Source organism: Myodes glareolus, chromosome 15 (genome assembly GCF_982192425.1).
Source record: "Myodes glareolus chromosome 15, mMyoGla1.1, whole genome shotgun sequence".
NCBI lineage: Eukaryota > Metazoa > Chordata > Mammalia > Rodentia > Cricetidae > Myodes > Myodes glareolus.
In genome coordinates, this window is record NC_142040.1 from 29,897,646 (window position 1) to 29,925,644 (window position 27,999).

Below are 27,999 nucleotides of genomic sequence, written 5' to 3' on the forward strand. Positions count from 1 at the left end.
TTGGGCTCTGGGCCAGCACATGCTGGCTGCACGCAATGTTCTCAGCATGCCACATTGCAAAGTATTAAGCTTCCACTGCTCTGAAAACTTTTATAATCTCTTCAAAGAATCTCCCTTGCAATGGACTTTGTGGTTTGCGTGTTGGGGAAGACAGGGGGACACTCTCTTATTAATTGTCTGAGAAACTCATCATCACAGGAATCAGATAGATTTGAACGTGGTCAAATCTTGCTAGCCACAGAATGTCAGATGATTAGAATTTTAGTTGCTTATTTATTCAACTGTGTTGGCCCATGGATTAGAGGCTATGGGTACAAAAACTGTTCCCTTTCTTTCTTCTAGCAAGATAAAATTGTTTGGTTTTTTTTTCTAATATCTATACACACACACACACACACACACACACACGCACACACATGCACAAACACACACACACACACATACACTGACTGCAGCAATGAACCTCAGGGCAGCTACTCCCACTTTTAGCCACAGGTGTGGATCTGAGAAGCCCAAGGGTAATTCTGTGTGCTTTTACAATGACTTGTTCAGAAACAGGCTACAACTATGTGGAGAAATCCTCTGGCTTCTGCAACAGAGCTACAGACAAGAGGAACCCACCCTAGATGTTGCTCTGCACGGCTGCCATTCTGGAGCTACCGTGGAGGTCCTGATTCTGGCCTTAGAATGGAGCTGTTGCCAGGATAGAAGACAGCAGCTCCTGGCCTCACATGCTGTATTGAATAGCTACATCAACCAACTCTGCATACTGCATGATTTTATGCTTTCTACCACGGAAGAGAATAAATAGGCTTTCCTATCATTTAAGCCAGCTTCCTCTGGAGAATACCATAACTGACAAGGTGGTGATGGCCCCTTTGTAGGATTATTATGAAAATTGTGATTTTGTGAAGAGCTTGGAACAAAGGGAGTGCTTAAGTAGCCGGTGCGAAGATTCGATCCTGTGATCCCTGCCTCTTCAACTCATCCCAGGTGTCCGTTTGCAGATTGCTAGAACTGACACATTCAGTCTTGTGCAGGTCACCTGGGGAACCGAGTCTGCAAACAGATCAATCACATGACTTTACTGTACAACCCTGAGCTGGTGAACTACTGAAGTCATAGTTTGAGCTCACACCACTTACGGCCCTGAGAACCTCCCCAGGTTATCTCTACAAATACATTCATTCCTGAGTAGAGGACAGCTACTATTAATATCCCATTTCATAGACGGCAAAACTTCGGCTAAAAAATGGATCTGAACGTAGGCCTGCCAGCCTTCAAAGGTTATACCTCCGTGCCATTACACGTGTAATTATATTACAGTGGAGTAATATATTACTTCACTGTGCTATTGAATGTGAGAACAATGCAGCTCATAGGCAGAGGGAAAGATCCAGGAGAATCCTCAGTTGTCTCCAACAGTTCCTCCAGGTATAAAATCTGTGTCAATTGATACTTCTGCCACATGGAGCCAGAGGACTACAGAGAAGGGAGGTTATGTAGACTCAACTGCAGAGTCAGGGCTCATCCTGAGAGAGGGGGCAGGAATGCTAGTGTTGCAGTAGGAAGGCAGATCTGAGCCAGCAAGCCAGCAAATGCCAGGTTCACAGGAAAGGAACAAAGATGAGAAAAATACAGACAATGCATATGTCTCCCAGGTAGGCAAAGCCCTATGTGTTCTACTTTGCCTATTAAAAGGTAAGCGTATAGTCATTTCTGGTGCATGCATAAATGTGTGCGTGGGGGTGTGCACTAACAAGAGCACTATAGACACACACAACCATAAAAAAATGAAACAAAAAAATCCACTCATAAAGAAATACAGTTCAAAAGACATTTCTTGGATGATGAAATTACACATTTACTTATTTATACATTTATTTATTGCTTTGACACATTTTCCAAAATTTTCTTTTCAAAATGATTTTATGTACATCAATTTTATCATTAGAAAAGTAATTCAGTTTCCAAAATGATGATGGCATGTGTATATACAGAGCTTCCTGTTTGCCAAACTCCTGCTCCATCCGTCCTGTTTCAGGTCGATTCTCTACTCTCACGGGCTCTCTTCTCTACCCTTTAAGGCACGTGCTTCCTTTCTTCTTCTTCTTCTTCTTCTTCTTCTTCTTCTTCTTCTTCTTCTTCTTCTTCTTCTTCTTCTTCTTCTTCTTCTTCTCCTTCTTCACTTCTCTTCCCTAAAGTGACGACTCCCATTCTGAGGGAAAGAAGGCAGTCTAGAGACAGTCGCTGGACCCAGTGGTCACGGAGCCGGGATCTACAGACCACGAGCCCCCACCTGTGGACCTGTGTCCTTCGAGTGGAATGGTTCACTGCAGGCAATGCCTCTGCAGTCACTCCTTCATCAGTTCGTGGTGGAACTTGGGGTAAAGGTGGTAAATAAATTATTCCAATGGGTAGCTTGATGGGAAAGGAAAGAGTCTCTGAAAATGCAATAGAAATATTTTTGTGTATCAGAAAATAGTAATCCAATACTTTCCAAGAAGAGGAGAGAAAGGGGAGGGAGGAGGGGAGGAGAGAGGGAGGGCGGGAGGGAGCAAAGGTGGGAGCGAGAGAGGGAGGGGAAAGTAGCAAAGAGAATCTTTCCTTCTTTGAAAGAATTTGAAAAGAAACTACCTCAGGAGGCAGCACCAGCATTCCCCTTAGGACACTGTCTTTATGGAAACATCCGCAGAAAACAGCACAAGACCACAGACTAGCAAGAGACAGGGTGACAATAAACTTGACACAAACGATATGGATTTCTGAACTGCAGACCATTTCAGCGGAGTTTATATGACATGTGACGATGGAAATCACCCTCCAGTTCCCCGTATCCTTAGTAAAGCCTACCGAAACTCAAACATGAATGTGCACACATAGAGATACTTTTGCAGAAGAAAAATAACTTTATCAAAATCAAAACGGCTGAGTCTTTTGACACAAGATAGGACCCAGAATCCCAAGGATGGAGAGCATTCTTATATAGGATGCAACTGCTGAGTTGGCATGGGTGAGACCCAGGTACCCAAGGATGACGTCATTTTTACAGGGATTCACCTAGCAGAAGCAGGAAGGCTAGTCCAGAAGTGACATCCATATAACACAGAAATGATTTATGCCCAGACCCCAGGTTTGCTCTCTGACTTCTATCTATGTGACCTTGGAGAAATTATTTATCTTTTTGGATCCCTGGTTTTCTCATCAATAAAGTGCTGAACCAGTATCTACTTCTTAGAATCACAGAAGTCATAAATGTGATAATGAAGCTGAGGCCTGCAGCAGAGGACCCAGAACGTAAGTGCCCAATAGACAGAGCCTTTTACATGCTGCCTGCAGTTAAAATGTCTACTGATGCTGAAGGCGCAAGTGAACAGCTGGTCACCGCCCACCTGCTTGGCCTCTGACTGTCAGGTGCACTGTCTGCAGATGGAAAACATCTGGTGCACTTCATTTAAGCCAGTGGGGTTTCAGCAACTAAAGTAAATATTGGCCTGGAGGAAATTTCGGGGAAATATGCATTCAGAAGGTCGCATTACTGCACGGCTGGGCACCCTGACTATTAAAAGGAAAAGTGGAACGTTCCTGCCACTGTCTGAATCTGCCGTGATTAGTTGCAGTCTGGAAGCTACACAATACCATTTTTCAAGGATTAAAGTTTCTCATTCCAAGTTCAACACACATGGTGCAGCTTTGCTTTCTATCTCCCACCAGGATTTGTAAGAGAGAGCCTGAACTAAGGCTAAACAAATATATAACAAATCCAGGTCTCAATTCCAGCTGAAGGAAACCGTGAAAGTCTGCCTCCGTCAATCCAGCCCTCAACCTCCAGCCGGGCCATAAATGTCTGTTGCTGTCCCTCAGCAGAAACAGAGGGTCTGTCTTCCTTCTCTATGGGGAACCAAGTGAGACGAGAAACGGACCCAGAGAAAAGAGCCGATTGTTTAAAAAACTGCAAGGCTGGATGTACTTGGAGTTCTCAAAAAGAAGTAATTGCTGAACACCAGATTTTCAGCTATCAAAGGGCCACTGTGAAGGAGCTGAATTTCATCCCACAAGAGGGCTTTGACAACGTGATAAGAAATGCTTCCTAGGTTTTTTTTTCACCTATTTTGAAGAAAATAGCAAGAACTGGAAGAAAGAGAGAGAAAGAGAGAGAGAGGGAGAGGGAGAGAGAGAGAGAGAGAGAGAGAGAGAGAGAGAGAGGGAGTTGGAAAATGGAAGGAAAAGGTTAACTGTCTCAGCTTTGGAGAGCATCGAACTGCAGGGTGAACAGAATTGTCAAGTGAGCCTGAGGAGAACAGAACATTAAGATAAGAATAAAAAATTGAATATGTGAATTTGTAGCCACACAGTCATTTCTTAGTAAAAGAAAAATTTACTATGCTTTGGATGCAAAAGAACTTCAAATGAAAAAGAGGAAGAGAAGAGGAGGGGAAGGGGAAGGAAGGGAGGGTGGGTGAGATTTGATGGCTGCCAGAATTCCAAATAGTTGCAATTGAACTTTTATTCACTGGGAAAAAAAAGTGTCTATGGGTGAACATAAGAAGGATTTGCTATTACATCACCCAACTCAGGCATTAGCAGATTTTTAAAAACAGATATAAGCTAACCTTTAATGGCAGCATGGTGCCAACTCCTCTGTCAGTTTTCTTCACCCTGCACCTCAGAACTGGGCAGCCAATCCAGGTGCCAATTCAGAGAAAAGATGCCCCACAATTGAAGGAAAGCCACACCGCCTGTGATGTCTAATGAACAGAGTCGGAGAACACAGGCCGACTGCTCACCCCACAGCACCCCAACACACACACACTTCCCCTATTGAGAAGACTCCTGACTGTCTCTAACCACCCCTGAGGCATGGCGCCACACTGAGAAGGTCACTCATGGGGCAGAAGACATGGTTCTCAGAAGATTCAGTAATTCCCTCTCTGGGTCCAGCAAAATCCGCGGAACAAGCAACCTAAAAGAACGAAAGTCACGCTGAAAGTGAATTCTGAGACAATGACTTTTATGTATGCTGAACAGAGGATTATTTGGTTATGTTTTGCTTTGAAAATGCTTGTGGGCAGAATGGTCCCATGAGCCACTTCTGTGGGTGTCCCCAGCAAGTTCAGTCAGTGGGAACAGTGGGAGATCCACACCAGAAACTCTCTTTGCCGTAAAGACTCCAAACCTTTAGCTTAATCCTTTCTGACTCTGCATTGGGGATATATCCTTCAGCTGCCCCCCAAACAGGGGGTTGTCTCCCCAAAGTTCACTCCCCATGAGCTAATTGCTTAAAGGAAGAACTTTGGAATGGGTACACTGTAATAAAGGGCTAGAGTCACAGTGGAAGGCAAAACTGGTTCCCTGGGGTGGCAAGATGGTTGGGTAGGTAAAAGTGCTTGCCACTCAAGTCTGACAATCTTCATTCACTCCCTGGGTCCCCTAGTGGGGAAAGAACTGCCTCTGGCCTCTGCATGTTTGCATTGGCATGTTCACACATCTGCATGCACACATGTACATGCACGTACACACAGGCAGAGCATACACACAATCATTTTTTAAAGGCCCTATGAGTGACTAGCGAAGAACAAAAGCCTTCTTGGGCCTCACAACCTGGCTGACTGAGATCCTGCACGGGTAGACAGCCAGTCAGCGTCAGGACTGGCAGACGATAAAGAGACTCAAGACTCATACTTCCCAGCTCTCAGTTGTTTTGCTCAAGAGAGGCCAACTGATTCAGAGAATGAGAGCGAGGCAGGGACGCTCACATACCTGTCACAGCTCTCGGGTTACAATGGAAACAGGGCAGAGTTAGGCAAACACCAGCATGGCTTACCCCTCAGAACACATCAGAATAACCGAGTCACAGAGTCGGCTTGTGAGAGGCAGAGATGTTTATCAATCTAATCCAGGAGCTCTTGGTATTTGGGCAGCCAGTGACCATTCGTGGAAAAGTGGTAAAATTAGCAAACCTCTTCTGAGGTGGAAAGGGTCTTTCTAAACAAGATACAGCATACTACAATCTACTTCAGTGGCTTTGCAAAATCTCCTAAGGTCTCTCTAGATCGTGAGTAGAGGCCATTTAACCCAGTGACCTCCACCTCACTTCTACCCCATTGTGAAATGAGGAAGTTGGAAGCCTGACAGTTACAATAACACATGCTCATTTCAAATTACTCACATTCAGATATAGCCAAGGCTAGCTCCATTGTCCCCCACACCATTCCTAAAACCACCTTGTTTCCACAGATGTTCAAATCGCAAAGGAAATGTCTGCTCTTCTTACTTACGTCTCACATCCAACATACACAAAAATCTACGTCTTCTGCGACCACCCTAGCCTCAAGGAGCCTCAGATCGAAACGTTGAGAAACCTGGACAACTAAACAAAAGCACATTTGTGTTTGCATGCAGGTTCTGGTGACAGCTGCCTGGACACTCAAAGGGATCCCCCCACTGATCCCTGTCAGTCTGCTCTAGATACGAGGCATGACCCTGTGGAGATGTCAACCATCAGTCAGCCACATGGACAGCCACCCTTCTCCGCCACTGACTGGGTCTCTTTTTGAAGTGGTTTCATCTTATTCTCATTAGTTTTCTGAAGAGAGCTCTGTTCTCCCACCCGCTCTCTCTTCAGAACACGGGTTGCTGGTCTTTCTAAATCAGTGGCAAGCCATCCAAGTTGTCACAGGGCCAAGCCCCATCACCGGCCACACACCAACCCCCTGCCGCTAACTAATGTGTCCTCTTGAAATTCAGACCCAAATGGTCAACAATTATGTGGCAAAAGGCCCCTGGAAGCGTTTGGGTGTGCTCCTGTAGGATTTCAGGGCATGGAATATGTGTTTATCAGTTGGCTAGGGGTACTAATTAAATATTGCGATGTACCATTAGATCTTGGATTCCTTTTCTTCTTCGCTTTGCAATACCGAGTCCTTAGAGGCAAAGATTCTAGGAAAAACTAGAACACCAGTTACATAAGTCCTTTTAAACCCGAGTACATGGGATGCTAATCGTTCCAAGACTAATTATTATCTAGCATGCTTTGGTCATTGCTCAGCGCCAGTGGCAGGAGGCAGATCCCTGAAGTGTTAGCTGAACTTGTGCCAACAAGGGAAGACCATGTCAGAGACAACTTTAAAACACATAAAGTAACTGTCCTAAGCTACAATTATGGCTTCCAAGCCCATTCCCACTTCATCTGAACTCTCACCCATAGTTCCTCACAGCCAGGAAGGTTTGTACACAGTATCTTCTGGAGATCACGTCTGGGATCCTATAAGAGGCACGTGTTAAGACCCAGTGTCTGAGTTGGCTCCCAAGTGACAACTGAATCCAGAAAGCTAAAAGAAAAGTATTGCTCCTCACCACTTCGTAACAGCTTCACAGGCAGAACTCTCTAAGATCATACAAATGTCTCTTGTTCTTATACTCACACTGTAGCTGGACCATATCCAGGCAAGGAGTAGAATGTTATGGCAGGAACTCACCCAACAATGGAGGGGACAGGGAAACAGCCAATAGGCTTCCTCTACATGGTCTCTTTAAACATTCCCCAGGAGCACTGACCCTGGCCCAAGTGTGTGTGGGGGGAGAGTGAGGGAGAGAGAGAAAAAAAGAGAGGGAGGGAGGGAGGGAGAGAGAGGGAAAGAAAGAGAGAGAAGGAGGGAGGAAAGGAGATAGCGAGGGAGAGAGAGGGAGGGAAGGAGATAGGAAGGGAAGAAGGGAGAGAGAGAGAGAGAGAGAGAGAGAGAGAGAGAGAGAGAAGGGACCAGCACATAGTGTGTCAGTGCACATATGCCCATTGAACAGATTTCATCTTCCCTTACTGTTCTCCTCCTTATTGCCTGACACCCCGTCTTTCGATGAACTAGCAGTTCACGGGTGTGGGCTAAGATGGCTGGCCAGAGAACTCTCGGGATCTGTTTGTCTCCATCCCAATGCTGGAATGACAGGCATGCGCAATCATGGCCACCATGACATGCGGCTACCAGGGATCCATACTCAGCTCCCCACATTTTCAGAGAAAGCACTCTTACCTATATGAGCCACCTCCACAGGCCCTGCCCTAGCTACTGAAAGTCTTTCCAAGCTGGCTGTAACCCTCCAGAGAGTGCTCAAAAACATACTTTAACTCATCAGTTCTAAGCCCTCGTCTACAACAGGCCCATCCCTTTCTCCTACCCCTACCTTGCCTGGGTAACTACCCTAAGTTTGGGGGTGATCCCCTGTCCCTGCCCTTTCTCCTTTCAAATTGCTGATACACCTGCCTCAGAACCTTCCCTTTTAATATTAAGAACTTATTGTTCACCATTCCACTGGGCATAAACCTATGAGAATAGGAAACAATTAAAACGGCATTACATTCATATTTTCAGCATCATTTTTCATAAATATCTGAAAGGTAGGAGCAACTCGAGTGTCCTTGAAATGGATGAGTGAATAAACAATATTTGCCCCCTATATACAACAGAATGCTGTCCACCCTTAGAACAGTATTCAGTTCTGACACATGATATAAGATAGTTGAACCTTGGATATGGTTTTCAAAACAAAGGTTAATTGGTATCGAGTTTTGGATTAGGAAGATGGAAAGATCCGGAGACGGATGGTAGGATGCCAGTGATGGTTGCGCAATAACATATGTCTGCTTTACCTAACTGAACTGTTTGATTTTAGAAATATTTAAGGTTTAATTTTGGACCAAAAACAAACAAAAACCAAAAAAAAAAAACATGCAAAATGCCTTTCCTGATTGGAGCCCATGTGCCAAATACCCACACTGAAACCAGAGATGGATCTCGCAGATTGGTCCCTCACTTACTCACTCCCCTGTTGCGCTCCCCCTTAAAATGCTCTCAAGTTTCTAGTGGCTTCTAGAAGCCCAGGAGGCCATGGCATGACTCTGAGACACAGCGTGTCCCCAGAGTCCCCCACACGATGTAATTTTTCCCACTTGTTTCTGCTGGGGTGATAAGCATCCACAGAGGGACACTCTGAGAAAGATTACATAAAAGCCATTTTCCACAGTGCTATTTCTAGATTTGTGTGAGTCATTCATTACCTTCTGAAGGGCTTGCAATGCTAATGAAGGCTTTCAATGCACAATACGGCAAGGACCCTGAAAAATTCTACTGGCATGAGGAATAAAGAAATTGCTGTTTCATACTAGAGTTCAGCCAGAAGGGCTAGAGGCAAGCTGGACGGAGGAGCCAGCCACTTGGGCCGTGTAACCGCAATGTGTCTCCTTGTCACATACAATGCTTCTAAGGGTTTATTGTGCCCATGATAGGAAACACAATGCTATATTTTTTTTTCTTTTTCAGTGATATATTTCTTAAGGTAAGTCCAGCTCGTGTTGTGTTTACAATGGGATCTTTCTGTATGAACAAGGATAATTAGAAAGGCCTTCTGTACAGTACCTATAAGTGTGCTGTCTTAGTGTTGACAAGATCCCAAATGATCAATCTGAAAGTTGATCCAAATAGATTTGGGCCCTAGTCCAAAACTGCTCACTGATGGCTGTTCACAGCGCCATCAAAGGACTTAGACAAATTAGCATGTGTTGACCTTTCCACAGGCCTCTCACACAGAGCTAAGTATGCACGCAAATGAGATGACTTTGTGAAAAATTGAGAAGTTATTACCAAACAGTAAGAATTCCAAATAACTCCCATTTGGAAAGAAATGAGGAAACCAAGACACTCAACGCTTCAACCACTTGCCCAGGATGGCCCAGAGATGCTATCTCCTCATGTCACGTGAATGACACCTCATTTTCTCCTTCCTCACTCTTCCCTCTGGCAGCATGGCCACCGCCAGAACATCCCTCTAGGCATCATGCCTGACACTCATGTAAGTTGTCCTGGACACGTTATCTTCACATGGGATTCTTAGCTTCTCAGAACAAAAGACAGCACGAGGCATTCAGTCAGGTCCCAGAGAAGGTCACTGAGGTGCCCGAGATCACACACGCCTAAGTAAGGGCGCAGCAAGTGGCAGATCTTTCCTCTCTCTCTCTCTCTCTCTCTCTCTCTCTCTCTCTCTCTCTCTCTCATTGTGCAATCCATTACCTTTAGCTCAGTGGCATGGGTGCACATGAGAATCAGACAGCTTTGATATTATAATAAATGAATGGTTTTTATGGTTTTTCTGCGGAAACCAACCACTGTATATCTGGTTTAAAAAGTGGCACAGAGCGTATAACTGAAAACCATTGTTGGGATTAATAAGGACAGCAAACAAAAGGGACAAGACCCAATACTTGAGGATGCATTGTCCTTCTGATTACCTGTGTATTTTACTTTTGTTTTGTTTTGTTTTGTTTTTTTCAAGACAGGGTTTCTCTGTAGTTTTTGGTGCCTGTCCTGGAACTAGCTCTTATAGACCAGGCTGGCCTCGAACTCACAGAGATTTGCCTACCTCTGCCTCCCGAGTGCTGGAATTAAAGGCTTGTGTCACCACCGCCAGGCTCCCCGGTGTATTTTATATCGTCACACTTTGTGTAATTTGATGTGACAGTCCTGACGAGTTCTTGGTCTTACATGGGAAATTGTGTCCCGGTGCCTGTGTGTATGCACATGTATGTCTGTTTGCACATGTGGATTGCAGAAGAAGAAAGGGGGTGGAGGCAAAACCATAAAGATGGAGAAAAGATGTCACAAAGACCAAAAGCAGCTGTCACTGCAGCTCCTACGTCTGCAAGTCGCTCCGTGTTGGCGAGCACTGTGTCACAGCAGAAAAGAAAATGATGTAAGAAAAGTAAATTCTGTTAGGAACTCTGGAACCACGCATACACTCCCTCCCTGTAGCCCAGGAAACCTGCACAGTGCTGTGCTGTCTCCACCCACCTCTGAGCAAGCAGGGCAGAGAAGAGCAGCTCACCATTGGATGAACCAGGAACAGTGAATATTATCCAGGCTAGACTGTCTTTGGGGCCTTGGCCCTGAGCCCTATGGTGCATCACATTAGTGAAGGCTGAGGATAAGGCTGTGGTTGCCTGCTTACTAAAGTGTTGCCCATGACCAATAAAAACTATTGAGCCTTTCCAGGCGTCACGTGACATTTTGATGAAGACTGTCATGAAGGCATTTGGTCTAAAAATGGTTGTTCCAAGATCATCTCCAAACCTCTGTGCATCCAATAGAGTAGAACTGTTATTTTCTGTCTTCACTCACCAAAGAAAATCAGAGATGGAGCCTGGTTGCTGGAGAAACTATGGTCTCCGCCAAAGGCTGGTAGCATGTTGTGCAGCCTTAGAAAGGGCGGGCTCAGTACGGGCAGTAACAGGAGGATGGCACTTGTGTCCTGTTCTCCCTTTTTCTTATCCCTGCCCCTTCTACTCCTTTACTTGAGGTCAGGGCTTGAAATCATCAGAGCAAGGGCAAGGGAATGAAAGTCGTCCAACTCTAGACAAAACTAAATATTAAATCAGTCTTGAGTTGTGGTTCAAGTCTTACAAGGATCCTATTTCAAGAGTGTATTATATTCTCACGTGCAGAGCTATGCCTGACACACAGATGCTCTAAAGGGTGTCTGGTGCTACATGGTTCACAATAGCATGGTGTCACCAATGACACCAAAAGACAGCAGGGAAAGAGGGTTTTTACTGTTGTTGATTTTTAATTTCACAGCAGAGAAATGGACAAGACAAAGCTTGCATTCGGCTGCTCATCCCAGTGAGCATGTTGGCATGTTGACCCTCAGTGACTCGTCACATCCTCAAGTTTCTCTTCCCTCAAAACCACTACAAACCTCAGAACCAACAGGACTCTCAGAACAGGTGGTTAAGGAGGAAGACAACATCTCATAACCAGACTAGGGATGAGAAAAGAAGTTGTTGGTCGTCACTGCTTTGTTCCTGTACTGAGCTATATCACAAACAAAAACAGTCCTGGAGAGGACAAGAAAACCACAATGGAGGAGAAACTTCAGCGCATCAACAAGACGGTTGTCTGCTGTCTTCCTTCACCAAGGAAAATCAGAGACGGGGCCTGGCTGCTGACGCAGCCCTGGTCTCTGCCAAGAGCCTGGCTGCTGCTCCACACCTGACCCTCGCCTCTGGAAGGAAGCCTGGAGGAAATGTATTTCCGAATTCTGGTGGCACACTCAGGTCCTCTCCAGCAAGTCCTGCAGACCATAGTTGAGTATAGCCTATGAGTCGAAAATAATAGATATAGATATATAATTTATATATAACATATTATGTCATCATATATATTATATATATTAATGACAGGATTAGGGAAATAATATTTCATCACACTTAGAAACTACAAGAAATTCAAATAGTTCTATACCCAGAAATAAAATTAGACTTGAGCCCAGTCCTACTGACGTGTCCCTGGTTGACTGTGTGCTACGTTGGAAGAATTGAATACTTAAGAGACCCCACAAAGCCTAAGTAAGAAAAGTTGTTCTTCCCTCTCCAGGAGTATAGGATAAAAGAGTTGAGAAGAGGGTATTTCTGGCCTGGTAGCACAGGCCTCTCCTCCAAGTATAGGGGTATTGGCAAGAAGGGTAGGAAGGTCATAAGTTCAAGGCCAACCTGATGGCCTAAATGAGCCCTGTCTCAAAATTGAAAGAAAGATGGGGGGGGGAGGGAAAGAAGGAAGGAAGGAAGGAAGGAGGGAGGGAGGGAGGGAGGGAGGGAGGGAGGGAGGAAGGAAAGAAGGAAAGAAAGAAAGAAAGAAAGAAGGAAGGAAGGAAAGAAAGAAAGAAAGAAAGAAAGAAAGAAAGAAAGAAAGAAAGAAAGGAAGAAAGGAAGGAAGGGGCTAGGGATTTTGCTTAGAAGTACAGTGCTTGCCTAGCATGAACAGGTTCGGAGTTGGATCCCCTGTATACCATAAAGAAAAACATAAAAGTACAAGGAATATTCCTGATGCATTTTCCCAGGACTACAGTGTTTTCCTCCAAAAGAGACAGGGAAGGCAAAGCCCCCTGTGTCCCTGCTGCTCTCAGATGCTCAGACCCACGATAAGTAGCCTTGTCATGCAATTCTGACCCCTTATAATTTCCAAGGTCATGCAGCCATTAAACTCAGTGATCTGTGCACTTGCAGCCACTGCGTCCCTGTTGCTTGGGCCACCCTATTATCTCATGGTAAATAACAGACTGTCATCACACAAGGCTATAATTGCATCAGCTAAATGGTAAGGAAGGAGAAAGAAAAATGGGCCACACTAGGGGCACTCGGCTGAGAAGTCTGTCAGACATTCCACACGCCTCCCAGAAGAGACCTCTAAACTCCCCTTACTGGCGAGATTTTCCTGGATGAAATTTTTTAATTTGTATTAAAGGTTTGAATGCAGACTGTTTGGGTCATGTTCAGATCAAGGGCTGGGCAAGTGTAGATGTTGGGGGGGGGGGGATTGGTATGTTTCTACTGATTTGCCATGCAGGGTTTATACCCCAGCACTCAGGGCTTTGAAGAGCTTATAGGATATTTTTGGAAGAGCAAAGACAATGCAGGCTTGTTTGCCAACACCAAGTTCGATTCATCCCTTTGTTGACACGCATCTGAGGGACCACATATCTGTGGGCTAAGGAGTCAGCACAATTGGCATTGTTCACAGCCCCTTTGTTGTGGCTGCCCCATGTGCATGGGTGGGGGGAGGTTCCATATTAAAATCATTCTCCACAGTGCCTGTGGTTGGATCTCTGGTTTCGCATCTGCATATTTGGTGCTTCTGGACTTAGCAGCCCCAAGAGTAATGACTGGGAAGGAAGGGAGCAAACACAGCCATGGATGCCACCACATCTTGCTTCGACACAAAGTCTTCACTTGTTTTCACCTCCACACCTGGGCTGAGACTGTCTAACTGTGACTATGCGAGCTCCTTGAGCTATCTGCTCAGGATATCTTCTGTTGAAACATGTTCTTCTATGTTGAAATTTCCTGGCTGCCCCCGTTCTCACCTGACCTTCAAGCAAAGCCAAAAGACGGACAGATGTGCAAGATAGGATATTTCTTGGGATAGCATCTGGCTTTCACGTCTGACCTGCCCTTAGTTGTTCAGGATCCTAAAGAAAACACAAGGGCCCCGCACAGCAGGAGCAGGGGTAGGCCATGAAGGAAGAAAGAAAGGTAGACAGAAATGAGAAAGAATCCCGTTCATTTATGCCTCCACGTTGACGTCCAGGACCTGCTTCCAGGGGAGGTCAGAGCCCTTGTGGAGATAGCTGAGGAGACAGTCATCTGGGTTTGAGGTAGTGCAAGCTTGTGTCAAGTACAGGAAACGAAGTCAACATTAGAAATTTCACAGCCAAATCTTAGGAAGCTTCTGCTTCTAACTTCAAAAAATACAAAAGAGAAGTTCAGACGGATGAAGACGTTTTAAAACGTGAACTCGTTTACAGTTTTACGTAGGCGATGATAAAGGCACAGGAGATCTCCACCCAAGTCAGCAACCCTCGCCATCGGGTATCAGTGCAAGCTCACAATCACAGTTGGTCACATCACTATTAAGAAGAGCACCGCGTCTTTGTTCAGTGAGCCAACTGGAATGGACATCAGTGAGCTGACGTTCCTGTCTTAGCAACATCACAAAAATAACATAAAACGGGATTTTTTCTTTCTTTCTTTTTTCATTTTGTTTTGATTTTTTTGTTTTGTTTTGTTTATCAAGACAGCGTTTCTCTGCCTGACTGTCCTGGAACTCACTCTGTTGACTAGGCTGTCCTTGAACACATCTTACCAAATATCTACCTGCCTGTACTTTCCACAAGAAAGGTGTGTGCCACCACCACCCAGTTAGGGATTTGTTTCTTTTATGAAAATGCTTTTCTATGGAACCTTAATCATCAGGAAAAAAACAACAGAAACAAAACAAAACAAAAAGCCTCTTCCTTTCTGAATAATTCTAAAAGGTAATTCCAGTTTGAAAGCAAATTCCACTAAGATGAAAGATTATCACTTGGCTGGATCTTGTTTCTGGAAAAAGGGAAAGAGAAAGAAACTGACGGTGGGGTAGGAGGGACACAAAGAGGGGGAAAGATGAGGAAAGGGGCAACAGGGAAGTTGCATTTGAAGCAAGGCTCCTTCTGGGTTTAGTTGATTCCAAATCAGCATTAAAGAAGGAAAAGGGGGAAGTATTATACAAATACAAACCTGAAAAGAAAAAAGATTTTTAGTAAGTCAAGTTATATAAAACTATATTATATGTAAACTTCAGAAATAAGTAGAACCAAAAATATGAAGAAAACACATTATTCTAATACTAAACACATCATTATTATCAGATTAGTAGGTATTATAACAAAACTACAGAGCAATACCCTCTTGATGCTGTTGTTAAAATGCAAAATCCTTAACAGGCTGAACTAGCATTGTAGGAATACAGGGCATCATTGCCCAGTGAGAAATAGCCTAGCATCACACAGAGTGGTCTAACCTGCAAAAATCAATACATGCAGTCATAGAAATCAAAAAGTCATCCAACACGACTGCATCATCTCAACAGCTGTACAGACAAAACTAATCAAGTACCACATTTATTTATCTTGGCCTCTGGGTAAACTTGGAATACTGTTTGGCCAATAGCTTAAGCATATTTCTGGATAACTCATATCTTAAATTAACCCATTTCTATTAATCTTTGTATCACCATGTGGCTGTGGCTTTCTAATAGAAGCTATCCACAGAAATCTAGAGTTAAGCCAGGCGATGTATGCCTTTAATTCCAGCACTCAAGAGGCAAAGACAGGCGGATCTCTGTGAGTTTGAGGTCAGCCTGACCTACAGAGTGAGTTCCAGGACAGGCTCTAAAGCTACAGAGAAACCATGTCTCTAAAAGCAAAAACATAAAAGAAATCTACAGCTGTTAGCATATTCAATATTGAAAGGAAAAGACTTTCTTCCCACAGTTGGGCACAGAGAAAGTATGTCCCTGTGGCCTCCTGTATTTCATACCTTTCTGGATGATCCAGCTGGTGTGATGAGGTGACAAAAGATATAGAAAGTATTTATAATGGAAAGCTAGCAATAAGACTGCTTATATAAACAGAAAGTGTTTTTGCCTACATAGACAATCTTTTCTAAACTTCTCAAAAAAATTTATAGTCTGATGTGGGAAGTCCTTCTGTATATGTGTTGCTTTTATTGATTAATGAATAAAGAAGCTACTTTGGCCTGTGATATGGCAAAATAGAGCTAGGCAGAAAAACTAAACTGAATGCTGGAAGAAAGTAGGCAGAGTCAATGAGAAGCCATGTAGCCACTGGAGACAGATGCACTGGAACCTTGCCAGTAAGCCACAGTCACATTGTGATACAAAGATTAATAGAAATGGGTTAATTTAAGATATGAGTTATTCAGAAATATGCTTAAGCTATTGGCCAAACAGTATTGCAAATAATATAGTTTCTGTGTGATTATTTCAAGTCAGAGCAGCTGGGAACGAATGAACAACCTCCGACTACAATAGTCTGCAACTAATAAGTGGATCTGATGAGGTTTACAAGATTAACACCTTATAATAATGTTCATGTATAAATAACAAAAATTATTACAATTAATTTTAAAGAAGATTTACAAAAATACCTAAATGAATGGCAATCTACAGCGTGTCCAGAAATTAGAAGACTCAATATTGTTAGGATGCTGATTCTTTCCATATTCACCTATAATTTAATTAAAAACCCAATAAAAATCGAGAAGGCTATTGGGAAGAAACTGACAAACCAACTGTGAAAGTTAAATGGAAAAACAAAGGCCCTCTTCTATTCCATTTTCCTGCAGTCTTTACCTGGCTGGCCTATGCTGGCTCTTGTTCTGGATCCTTCCTAGGAACCCCAGACATGTCAGCCTTTGAACTCCACAGGAGTGTGAGAAACTGAGAAAGGGGACCTGAGAGTTGGTCCAGTTGCAGGAGATACAAAAGATGCTAGCAGAACCAGTCTCAGGTGCCCTGGAACAAGAGCATCTCAGGGAAGTAGAACTGGACGACGATGAGATGGTTGACCAGGAAGATTCCAGGCTAGCAGAGGCCAGGACTTGGCCTGAGGTGGTTCTCAGGGTCTTCAGATGCTCCTAGTATTAATTAGGAGGACACGGGCCTTGGGCATCCCTGAGCGAGCTTCAGGGACTCTGCCACCACTGGCTGAAGCTGGCTCTGAACTCCAGAAAGCCGAGTCTGGAGCTGTTCCTGTCAGGCCGCCCCAGTGTGCTGACCCTCCCGTGGAGCTAACCAATCAGGGATGGAGAGGAGCTAGTACACTGCCAGAGCCTGGGCACAGAAACACCACTAGTGGGAATTTTAGCTTCTGTGATAGCAAGAATCATCCCCCTGCTGACTTCATCTCAGAGGAACAAGGTAGCCTTTCTCAGGTCCCGAGGCGAAGTCCCTAAAGGGAGCTGCCCTTAGACGAGACTCCAACCCTGCATCCATTGAATGAATTACCCACATTTCAGTCCATGCCCACCATGATGGATGAACCCGAGGAGTGGAGACTTGCCTCAAGTTCAAAGTGGCCATTGAGCCCAGATCCCCAGAAGATAGCCAGTGCCTCCAAGAAAGCCATCCGTCCCAGGGTCCCTTATGGCTGGAGGAGAATTCCAGAAATCAAGAGCTGGTGACTGTTACTGAGTCCCTTACCTTTGAGGATATCTCTGAGAAGGCTTTGCATGCTTAACCCTCTTGGATTTGGGAGCAGAATGCAGAGAATGAGGAACGGAAAGTTGAAGAGTCTGAAGTGACTACCTGGCCTGTCATCATCCCAGAAGAGTCCCATCCAGAGTCCTGGAGTCTTGGGATAGCCTCTTCCTACCCAGACACTAGGGCAGTGAAGCTGTGGAAGTCAGAATAGCCTCAGAGTCTCAGGCAGTGGTGCCGTTCTCTCATGCAGAGCGTGGCGTGAACTTCCCTAAGCCGTCCCACCTCAGCGCACACCAGCTGTGATCTCCCCCAGGTTCTTCCTCCTTCCAGTGTGTGTGTGTGTGTGTGTGTGTGTGTGTGTGTGTGGTACAGGAAGACTGTTACACTCAGCTTCATCTTCAAGTTACACTTGCGTCCACACCAAGATGAGCGGCCACCCACCTGTCATCTCTGCAGCCACCACTTCGACCAGAACTCACCTGTGAGCTTGCTAATGCTACCCTCTGAGGCCACTTTCCAATGCGCTGACTGTGACCAGGGCTTCCAGTGTCACTCCAGCCTCACAGAACACCTGCTGGCACCTGCCTCAGAACAAACTGTGATGCTAGACCCAGAAGATCAGACAGAAGGGCCAGAGATGGCAGTTGCCCTCTGCTTCCACTGACGGCAGTCCTTCCAATGGTGTTCTAGCTTAGTGTGTCACCTGTGGATAGGACAACAGCAAGGGCCATCAGTCCTTAGAGGACCCTGGCAGCCTTCGGTCCTTCCAGGAAAGCAAGCCTTATGTGTGTGGTGACTATGACAAGGCCTTCTGATGCAGCAAGCACCCGGTGACCCTCAGCTGAGTCCATACTAGTGAACGACCCTTTCCTGTCAGCCCTATAGAGACCAAAAGTCATCCAAAGTTCCCAGCTAGTCACCCTCAGAAGCTGACTACAGGTAAGAAGCTCCAAGCCCGTCCCCCATTGCAGCAAACTCTTGGGGAGACGTACCGGCCTCACTAGCCATCTGTTGACCTACAGTGATCTCTGACCTTACCATTGTGCCTGATGTAGGAAAAGCTTTTACCAAGTGCAAGACCTGGGCCACCACCCTGCAAAGCCAGGGGAGTAGGGGTGGGGCTGCAAATGCAGCTGGGGCTATGAGAGTTTCAGCCAGAGTGCCCATCAGCAGCGCACCAACACATCCACATGCTTCTGACACCTGTGGTCACCGCTTCCGCAACTGCCAGCTCCAACTTGGCTCACCACTGCCATAGCTGCATTGGCAATCGTCCCTACTGCTGTCCAATCTGCAGTGCCACCTGGTCACACACAGCAGGACAGGACAACAGATATCAGCCCCCCAGGAGCATCTGGAATGTGACAAGAGCTTCAGTCACAGTTGCAACCTGCTGGTGTCCACAGGCGCCAGTGGGGCCTCACTCCTACATGCGGCTACAATCCCTGCCTGCTGTGCCAGCTGCGAATCTGCCCCCTAGATACTGTGCCAGTCTCACTCATGTTCCAACAACCTTGTCCCATGTGCATCTCCTTGCACATGTCCCCTTCACACATCTCCCCCGCCATTCCTCCAGGTTTGGCCTCCCCACCTTTGACCTCTTTTCCTGACCTGGGGAATGTGTTTCTGATGTTCCAAGTAAAGCTTCCCTCTCAGAAAAAGAAAGAAAGAAAGAAAGAGAGAGAGAGAGAGAGAGAGAGAGAGAGAGAGAGAGAGAGAGAAAGAAAGAAAAGAAAAGAGAGAACCTGAAGTAGTCAAACACTTGCAAAAAAAATTAAAAAGATAGAGGATCATGACTATCCAATATCAAGTCTTTCTATAAAGCAACTACAGTCAAAACACTGTGATTCTGGCAAGCAGATAAACGTATACAAGGGAGCTGAAGACAGGCAAGAAACAGGAATTCCTAGAAAATCATGAAAAAAAATTAAAATGCATGTCCTCATAAAAATTGTTTGTGAACGTTTGTAGCACAGTCAGGAATCAGAAACAACCCACATGAGAAAACAAACTGGGAAAGAAAGTGTGGTCCACACACAGCGAGAACTGTGGCTCGGCAGAAGAGGATGAACTATTTATTACAGGCAGCACGCAGCTTTCAAAGAGAGAAGCAGGCACAGCACCCCTCTGTGGGATCCCCGTTTTATGACGTTACTAAAGCAGCTGAAGTGTTTACCTCGCAATGAAGTATAATCAGGTCCATGGGCTCTGGACACTTGGTGGAGAGAAAAGATTAATTAGAAACGGTGTACAGGAACATGTGAGGTGACAGGAATGTGCTGGCATGCATAACTATAAATGCTTCTCATTTATTTATAGAATTGCGTGCCAAAAAACGAGAAAATTAATTGCATGTGGCTAATTACCCCACGAGCCTCTATACACACCCACACACACACACACACACACACATATATATAGAGAGAGAGAGAGAAAGAGAGTATATTTTTCCTTGTAAGCTATTTTCTCCCTCATGTATCTGTTTCAGGGAAAATGACAACAAAATACAGAATAAAAGCTATCAAGTCAGAGGAGCTTGACCCCTGATTTCTGTAAGGTATAAGAGAAGATTAAATTCAGGGCTATTGGATATCAATAAGATTTGTACAATTACTTTTCATGTTTGTTAGAAAAACCAATTAGCCTTAGATGGTCAGCAGAAAAAAAAGAAGCACTAGAGATGCCAGGCAAGGTAACTCAAGAGACCAGTTGCTTCCAATAGGCAGCGAGCAGAACAGTGTCTCCATGTAGACGTGCTGGGGTCCTCTCCTCCGGAGGCTGAGTGTTGGGTTACACAGCTGGAGTGCCGGGAGTGTGCTCTGGATAGTGAAGGATGGAAATAAGCTTAGTCTCTGGAGAGGAGCGGCTTGACATGATCACATGCGTCCTATTCTAAGGGAGGATGTCTGAGGTCCCAGAGAAGGAAGGTGACAGAGAGACGTGCTTCTATGATTATGCAGCCACAAGCCTGGGACTGCTGACAGCCACGGGGATGGCAGCCGACGCCACCACTTACCCATCTAACAGCCAGTCTGGGTCCCTTATTAGTGACAGATCCACCCTGCTCCAGGGCCATAACTTAAACCCTGAGATCAACACTCAAATTGTTGGCAAGTGTTTTGGCCACAGGTTCTCCAAATAACTGGATGGCTTTAATGGCTTGAAGATATCTGCAGCCATCTCCCATCTGTCACCCAGTTATCTTCATCGATGGAAGGGAGGGCTACCCTTCCAGCTGTCCCCTCTCTGCAATAAGGCATCCTTGGACCCAGAGGGCGTGCATTAAGGATGGGAGAGCAAAAGAGACCAAAGTAATGTGGAATCGCAGGAACAGTCCTGGCCTCCCTCGCCTGTTTTGCATGCATAAAAAAAGCAGACCTTGTTTGGTCAATCCAACTTTATATTGCATTACTGTAGACTCGTAACCGAAAGCAATTCCCAGCTTACTCTTGGCAAGATCTAATTAACTTTATAAAAATGATACTGAAACTAGAGAAAGTTAAGAATGACGAGTTGCTGATAGCATCAGCTTTCCTCTGGGTTAGCTTTCCAGAGAGCGAATTTGCTGATCTCATAGGAGATGTCTTTCATTTTGATTTTCTAATCTCTGTTTTCTTTTTTAGTTAGACTGAAAACAGGCAGTCAGACAATGTATATAAGTCACGTCTCTCTCTATCCCCTGAGTCATGTAAAGAGAGTACCTGCCTTTGCTATTTGTTCCAAATCAGGGAAGGGTTACCTTAACAGACAAATTGCCCCTGTCCCCCAGACTCTGGTGTTAACCCCCAACAGGCTCAAAGAACATCAAAGGTGTTGCCTTGTTCAGCCCTGCAATTTTCCATTTTGGAGTGACTGACTTAATAGACGTTCCAAAGAATATGGACATCTTTCCCTAGATCACTGTGAAAGACATAAATAACTCTATAAAACAGAGAAGTGCAAGCCCTTAAACTAAAAAAAAAGAAAGAAAGAAATGTCACCCAGATGAAGGGAGAGAACATGAAGTTAGGAATAATTATTGGACATTAGAAATGGAGCAGGTGTACGGAGGAGCATGAGAAAGAGTGAGGAAAGTTCTGGAAGAGGCTCTTGGGCTATGAGAGGCACAGAAACAACAGCCAATGCCAATGATGACTGTGCGTCTAGAGCTGTCTGGCTCCGTGCCTACTCACGAAGCCCTGTCCACACCACTTCACAGAGGGTCCCCAGGGGGCCATTTGAAGATCTCTAAACTCTAAGACCACAGCCCTTCTAGGTAGAGGCCTGAGGTGGAGCAGTTCCCAGATGCAGACTTGAAACCTAGCTTGATTCTTATTTGAATTTCTTTCTTTCCCATAATGCTTCTTAAAAGGGAGGCTCAAGCTGATTAGAGAGGCAGTTCGGCATCTAAGAGCGCTTGCTCCTCTTGTAGAGGACCTGGGTTGGGTCCCCAGTACCTACATGGTGACTCACAGCTGCCTGTAACTCCAGCTCCATAGCACCAAGAGACCTCATGACTTCTTCTGTGGGTGCTAGACATATACGTGGTGCACTTACACACCTACACATAGGCAAAACAATCATACAGATGAAATAAGATCAATAAATCTTTAAAAAATAAGGCAAAGAGAAGCCTTCTGACCTTGACTTAAGGTTCAACCTCCCGATTTTTCCGCAGCCTTCCAAACCAAGTGGTGACCAGTGTCAAACACATAGGCCCACAGGTGACATTTCATTTGGTATCTCCAATAACCTGGACATGTGCACATCTTTCAGTCACCTGCTTGATAAAGTAAGCGTCTGAATTTGACAAGTCCTGAGAGCAGTCAACAAGGGTCCAAGCCAACCTCTCTTTTCTCTGTCTATTCATTCGCTCCTTTGATGCTCTAATCCAGCACCAAGCCCCTGGAGGCTAATTCTACTCACAAGAGAACAAGAGTTCCCTCATTTATATGAATCAGTGTGTAGGGAAAAAGGCAGAGGCTGCGCGTGCACGCACCTCCTTCCACCATGACGGTCTGATTATACTTAGCTAGGGTCAGTTCTTTTCCTAAATGTAGTCAGCGGCACAATAATAAGAAAAATAGTGCTACTTTATTCTACAGATGTACACTACGCTAATAATTGAACATATTTCTCAGCTTCTGTGAGAATTGGAGTCGGCTTACATTTATACATGATTTACAGCTTACATATTACACATGATAAAAGATGCAACTGCTTCAATTATCGAATAAATAGGAAATGAATACAAACATTAAGAGACCACCAAGAAACAGGCATTTTCATCATGTAGATGGAAGAACAAAATGCTGCAACGTCTATTGTGAGGAGCAGAGTAAACTCTGGGTGTGTGAAGTCCTCCATGGAAGTATATTGTTAACATGGCCACAGCCATGCCAAGTACTTTAACCTCAGACCCATGGGAAAAACGGCTAAGCCTTCCCTCTGGTAGATATGCAGATGTTGACAGTGTGTGCAGAAAAAGTCTATTAACCTTCCGCCCACCCCTATCTGTAGATCCTGAAGACTGCTTCCCTACAAAGACTGTTCCTGCGAAGATTAGCTAGGCCTGCCTTCTTACTCAGCTGTATACCATAAACCCTTGCTCAATTCAGTTATGCGCGGTAACCCCGCCTCTCTGTTCAACCATACATCATAAACACACTGAGCTTTTGGGGTTCTACAGTTTCTCCATCAGAAAGCCCTGTGCACTTGATCCTACCCTTTCTGTATGTCCCTGTGTCTAACATTTCTTCATTCCCTTGCTGCCCCAGTCAGGCCCACTCCTAGAAATGGCAAGGACACAGCAATCTGGGGAGCAGAGTAACTAGAAGAATTGTAGAAAACCTTTCCACATAGACTGAAAATCCCCACTACTAGAAACATGTGTACGAGAAAAACATTTGAAGGAATGGAGAAATGGCTCAGCCCTTTAAATTGTTTGCTGCTCCTACAGAGAAATGGACTTTACGCCCCAACACCTACATCTGGAAGCTCACACCACCTGCCGCTCCAGCTCCTGGGGGTATAAACCCCCTCTGCTTGGCCTCTGTGGGTACCTGTGCTCATGTACACTTACACACACACACACACACACACACACACACACTTAAAATTTCCAAGTTTAAAGGAGAAATGACACATAAATATACCCCACTAGTTTCCACAAATATGGTGACACCTGCTTCAGTTTGCCTGCAACTTAGTTTACTGAAACTTGAGAATTTTGGTTCTGAAACTGGAGTAATACCTGGCAAAGTAGGACTGTTGTTTACTGGTAGCAAATAATCCTAAATTCCATCACCTTGTAATGATGTATAACTGGTATCTTTATTTCTCTGAGTTGGGAATCTGGATACAGCTTAGGCAGATCTCTGTCGCATGCTGCTGCCACCACTCCCAAAGCAGCAGCCAAAGTATCAGAGGAGGCTGAAGTCTTCTCCAGTGCATGAAGACAGGCGGTTTCCCAGTCTACTCAGGAGCGTGTTTGCAAGGTTAAGTCCCTCACAGGCTATTGGAACATTTGAGCAGAGGCTTCTGTTATTTGCTGGCCAAAGCTGTCCTCAGTTTCTCGCCACCCAACTTGCTCCATCAAAGTCACAATATCACTGTGTGAAGGACAGGAGCCACATGTTTGATAACCTGAGCAAGGACCAGGTACACCTTCAATGTCGCCGTATTGCATTGGTTGAAAAGACTGGAGGGAAGAAGAGAACATAGTCTAACTGCAAAGAGACGAGCTGCCAGATGAGAAACAGAGTCCTGGTAATGTAAAAGGCCAGTGCCTAGGGATCAGCATCGCAACACCGGAAGTAAGCTCAGCATCCGATAGATACATCTTTGTCCTACAATTCGCATCCTCTCAACACACAGCCGTCCACCACCAGCTTCTCCACAGAGAAAGCTCCAGAACAAAGGCTAACTTTCTCAAGGGAGACCATTCTTCTTGGGACAACTCTCTATCCATAGTGTCCAGGGTCAGGGACACCCTCCTAAAATGACCACCGTCGGGCAAGGTCAAAGCTTGACATCTTCCGGAGAAATGCATGGTTCACTTGTTTCCATTTTATTGTGACTTCACCATGTTTGTCTCTGGTGTCCAAGGAAGCCAGAAGATAGCCTAGGAGCCTACAGTTAAAGATGCATTGGCCCACTATGCAGGTGCTGGGAATCAAACCCAGGTCCTCAGCAAGGGAAGCAAGTGGTCTTAACTGTTAAGCCATCTAGCAAGCCCCTCCTGGTTCACTTGTATTTTCTCTCAGTGCAGATACGACTCAACAGCCCAGGATTATTTTTAATCGTCACCCATGCTCCTTGGAAATCGGTTTGGATTCTACTTTTTAAGAGGCTGGGAGGAAAATGAGCTCACAAGGCAACCAGTGCTTAAATCATCCCGCTGCCATAAAGACTGTCTTACTCCGGGCCCATCCTTCCTTCTACGGAGAAGCAGATTCTTTTCTTCTCCAGGAAGTGGCTGGCATGGTGGCAGGACTGCCCCCAAGGCTTTGGGTTAGCTCTCAGGGAAGCAGTGGAGGAAGAGGAAGACCCCAAGCCTAGCTCCCGCCATCCCCTGTACTTCCAAAGCTTGAAGGATGAAGCTGACAGTTTGGTTTTTTTGTTTTGTTTAGTTTTTTGTAGCTTGTTTGTTTGTTGTTTCTCTGTTTTAAACAATAGATTTCTGAAGCAACACCCTGGGGAACAAAGTGGCCAGGACCACTAAGGCAGAGCATAATTGTGACCCATTTAAAGTGCCCTGCAAATCAGACGAAACAAAAGGTCACCTATCAGGCCACATTATCCGTTGTTAAACTAATGGCATTTTTAAGGTAGCTAGTTTTATAAACTCAGGTAAGCCTCTCTGGCTGGGCTATAGGCCCCAGATAGGAGGAAACGTCTCCCTCAAAACTATTTTCCTCTCAGACACTAAGCCTAAAGACCCATCTTCTCTCTGTCCCTTTTCACACTTCATCAACTTCCCTTCTCCTGGAGTTTATTCCCACCTCCAAAGGAGCAGGACATTTAAGGTCTGTAAAGACCAACGGTAAATCTCCTGTGATCAGGCAAGGCCTCAAGTAGAGGGATTGGGACACCAGCCCAGTCACCAAAGCCTCAACTTACAGTTTGTCCTGCCTTCAGAGTGTGATGGAACCAGAGCCTAGCAGACTCCTCATCAAAGAGGCCAGAGAGACTTCATCCAGTAACTGTGGGAGCAGACACAGGGTCCCACAGCCCACATTAGATGGAGCTCAGGAAGTCCTGCTAAGGAGGGGCAGTAAGGCAGGAGCCAGAGGGGTCAGGGACACCAGGAGAACATGGCCCACAAAATCAATTGATTGGTACTCACAGGGCCTCACAGCAATCAGAGAGCCTATAGGGGTCTGACCTAGGCCCTATTCATATATGTTATGACTGAGGAACTTGGCATTTTTCTGAGGTTCCCAACAGTTGGAGCGGGGCTGTCACTGACTCTTTCCCTGCTTGTGGCACGTTTTTCTCTCCTGCTAGATTGTCTCATCCAGCCTTTGGCCTGATCTTATTATAGCACATTATGCTGTGTTTGGTTGATGCTCCTGGGAGGCCTGCTCTTTTCTGAGAGGAAGTGGAGGGGGCAGATCTGGGGTTGAAGGGAGGTGTCATGGGAGAGATTAGGGAGAGAGGAGGGAGGGAAAACTGCAGTTGGGATATAATTCATGAGAGAATAAAAATAATAAAAACAACTTAAAGATCAAAGGCAAAATTAAAGTCAACCATCTACTTTTACCTAGGGAGAGGGACAGCACCAGGAAACACCTACTATGGCACAAAAAGGGTCCCTGGCTCTTTTCTACCCCTTGGAATTAGATTCTGAAAAGGGTCCTTTGCTGCCCTCTTAGCTCCATGGCTGCCACATCACAGGGTTGAGGGAAGCAAAGAACTCATTCCACACACAAGTACTTTCCGTTTTCTAGAAGCCAGACGTGTTTGTCTGTGGAGAAGAGGGGTGTCTTTCCCATCCCTTCACCAGGGGTCCTGCCTCCCCTCAAGAGGGCACAGCAGGCCAACTCTTCATGAACACTTGGGTGTTTTCTCTTTAGGCTCTGTGTTGGCCTCCTCATGGCCGAGGCTCCTTTCGGTTTGAGGACTGCCACCAACCCAGCAGGGAAAGCTCAGCTCGTCCTCCTCTGGGGAGTCCAGAACTTTCCTTAATGTTTCTGGTGATGTTTCCAGTCAACTGTCCCAAGGACCAAGGATGGGCTCTGGGGTGAAACGGACACACCAGCCTCCATGAACAGAGAAGGGCCATACAGCCGCTCTCTCACGGGTTTATTTAGGGGATAAGATGAACTAAAAGGCAGCGTGTGCGAAGACCGAGTGAGCTGGGGACAGGCAGCAGACGCTGTCAAAGATCCTCTTTCAAGTTCCTGTGCGCTCGGAATCTGCAGATGTATGTTGGCAGGGCTACAGTCAGAGCGAGTCGGGAAGCAGGGGTTCACACATCTGGAAAGCATTTGCAAGGGGCAGAGTTCAGATGTGCTCTACCTCAGCTGCCTTCGGAGCAGGCCGGCCCAGCAGACTGATGCAGTCTGTAGGGCAGGCTGGTCCCAGAGGAGTCTCTGGGGTCACTTACCTAAGGCAAGGGTTCTCCTCACTATCAGCCCAACCCCATGGCGAAGTTGAAAGGATCATATGATGAGAAACAGGGCCTGGGGGAAGACTGGAGCCGAGAAGAGACGGCAACTCGAACTTCGAGAAGGTCTGGCCGCAAGTCAAGAAACAAAATGTACTTGGACTGAATCCAGTGCATGAGTTAACTTGAGAGCAAAGAACAGCATTCAGGGGAGGGGACAAAAGGCCACTCCACTGCATAGTAACACGAAGGGGTCATGCTCACATCACACTAGCTTTTCTCAGAAATCTCTGTACATTGCGCCTTCGTTTATTTCAAGAATGCAGAAGGTTTTCTTTATCCGGAGGGAATTACTTGCTCCCTTTGAAGAATTTATGGGGTTCTGCAGAACAAGAGAGAGAACGGGTCCCAAAATTATGGGTTATCACCCCAATGCTCCTCAGTCTCTTGCTGTCCAACATGAGGTATGAGCCTGCCTCCCAGAAGGACCAGGTCACCCTGAGGGTTTAGTTCCCCTCAGCGGAAAAGATTCAGGGTGAAGTCATGTCCCAGTTCAAAGGTCCTGCCCCACTCAACAGTACAAATGATATGGCTTACAGCAGCTCATTGGGTTTAGCTTGGGGCCTCATGTTCCTGTGTTTGGTAGTGTGACCCCTCAAAGTGTGATAACGACTTAAAGATGCTGGGGCTTAACCATATTGGTTACTGTGCTCCAGAGCCCCAGAAGAGTCAGAGTCTGTCTGGGGAGAGAACACAGGCAATAAAACGAAGATGAGTTATAAACTACAGGACAAAATATAGTGTACAACGGTTAGGAAATAAAACAAG

The 27,999-nt window shown here is 45.5% G+C and overlaps 1 long non-coding RNA gene across 1 annotated transcript; it reads right to left on the minus strand.

Annotated features, from left to right (window-relative positions):
- Positions 1-1,839: 1,839 nt before the first annotated feature.
- On the minus strand, positions 1,840-27,329 carry LOC125406115 (uncharacterized). The gene is made up of 3 exons (XR_014997085.2): positions 27,172-27,329; positions 12,047-12,141; positions 1,840-2,444 (listed from the first exon to the last, which is right to left on the minus strand). It is a non-coding gene; the product is annotated as an uncharacterized LOC125406115 (long non-coding RNA).
- Between the last annotated feature and the right edge of the window lie 670 nt (positions 27,330-27,999).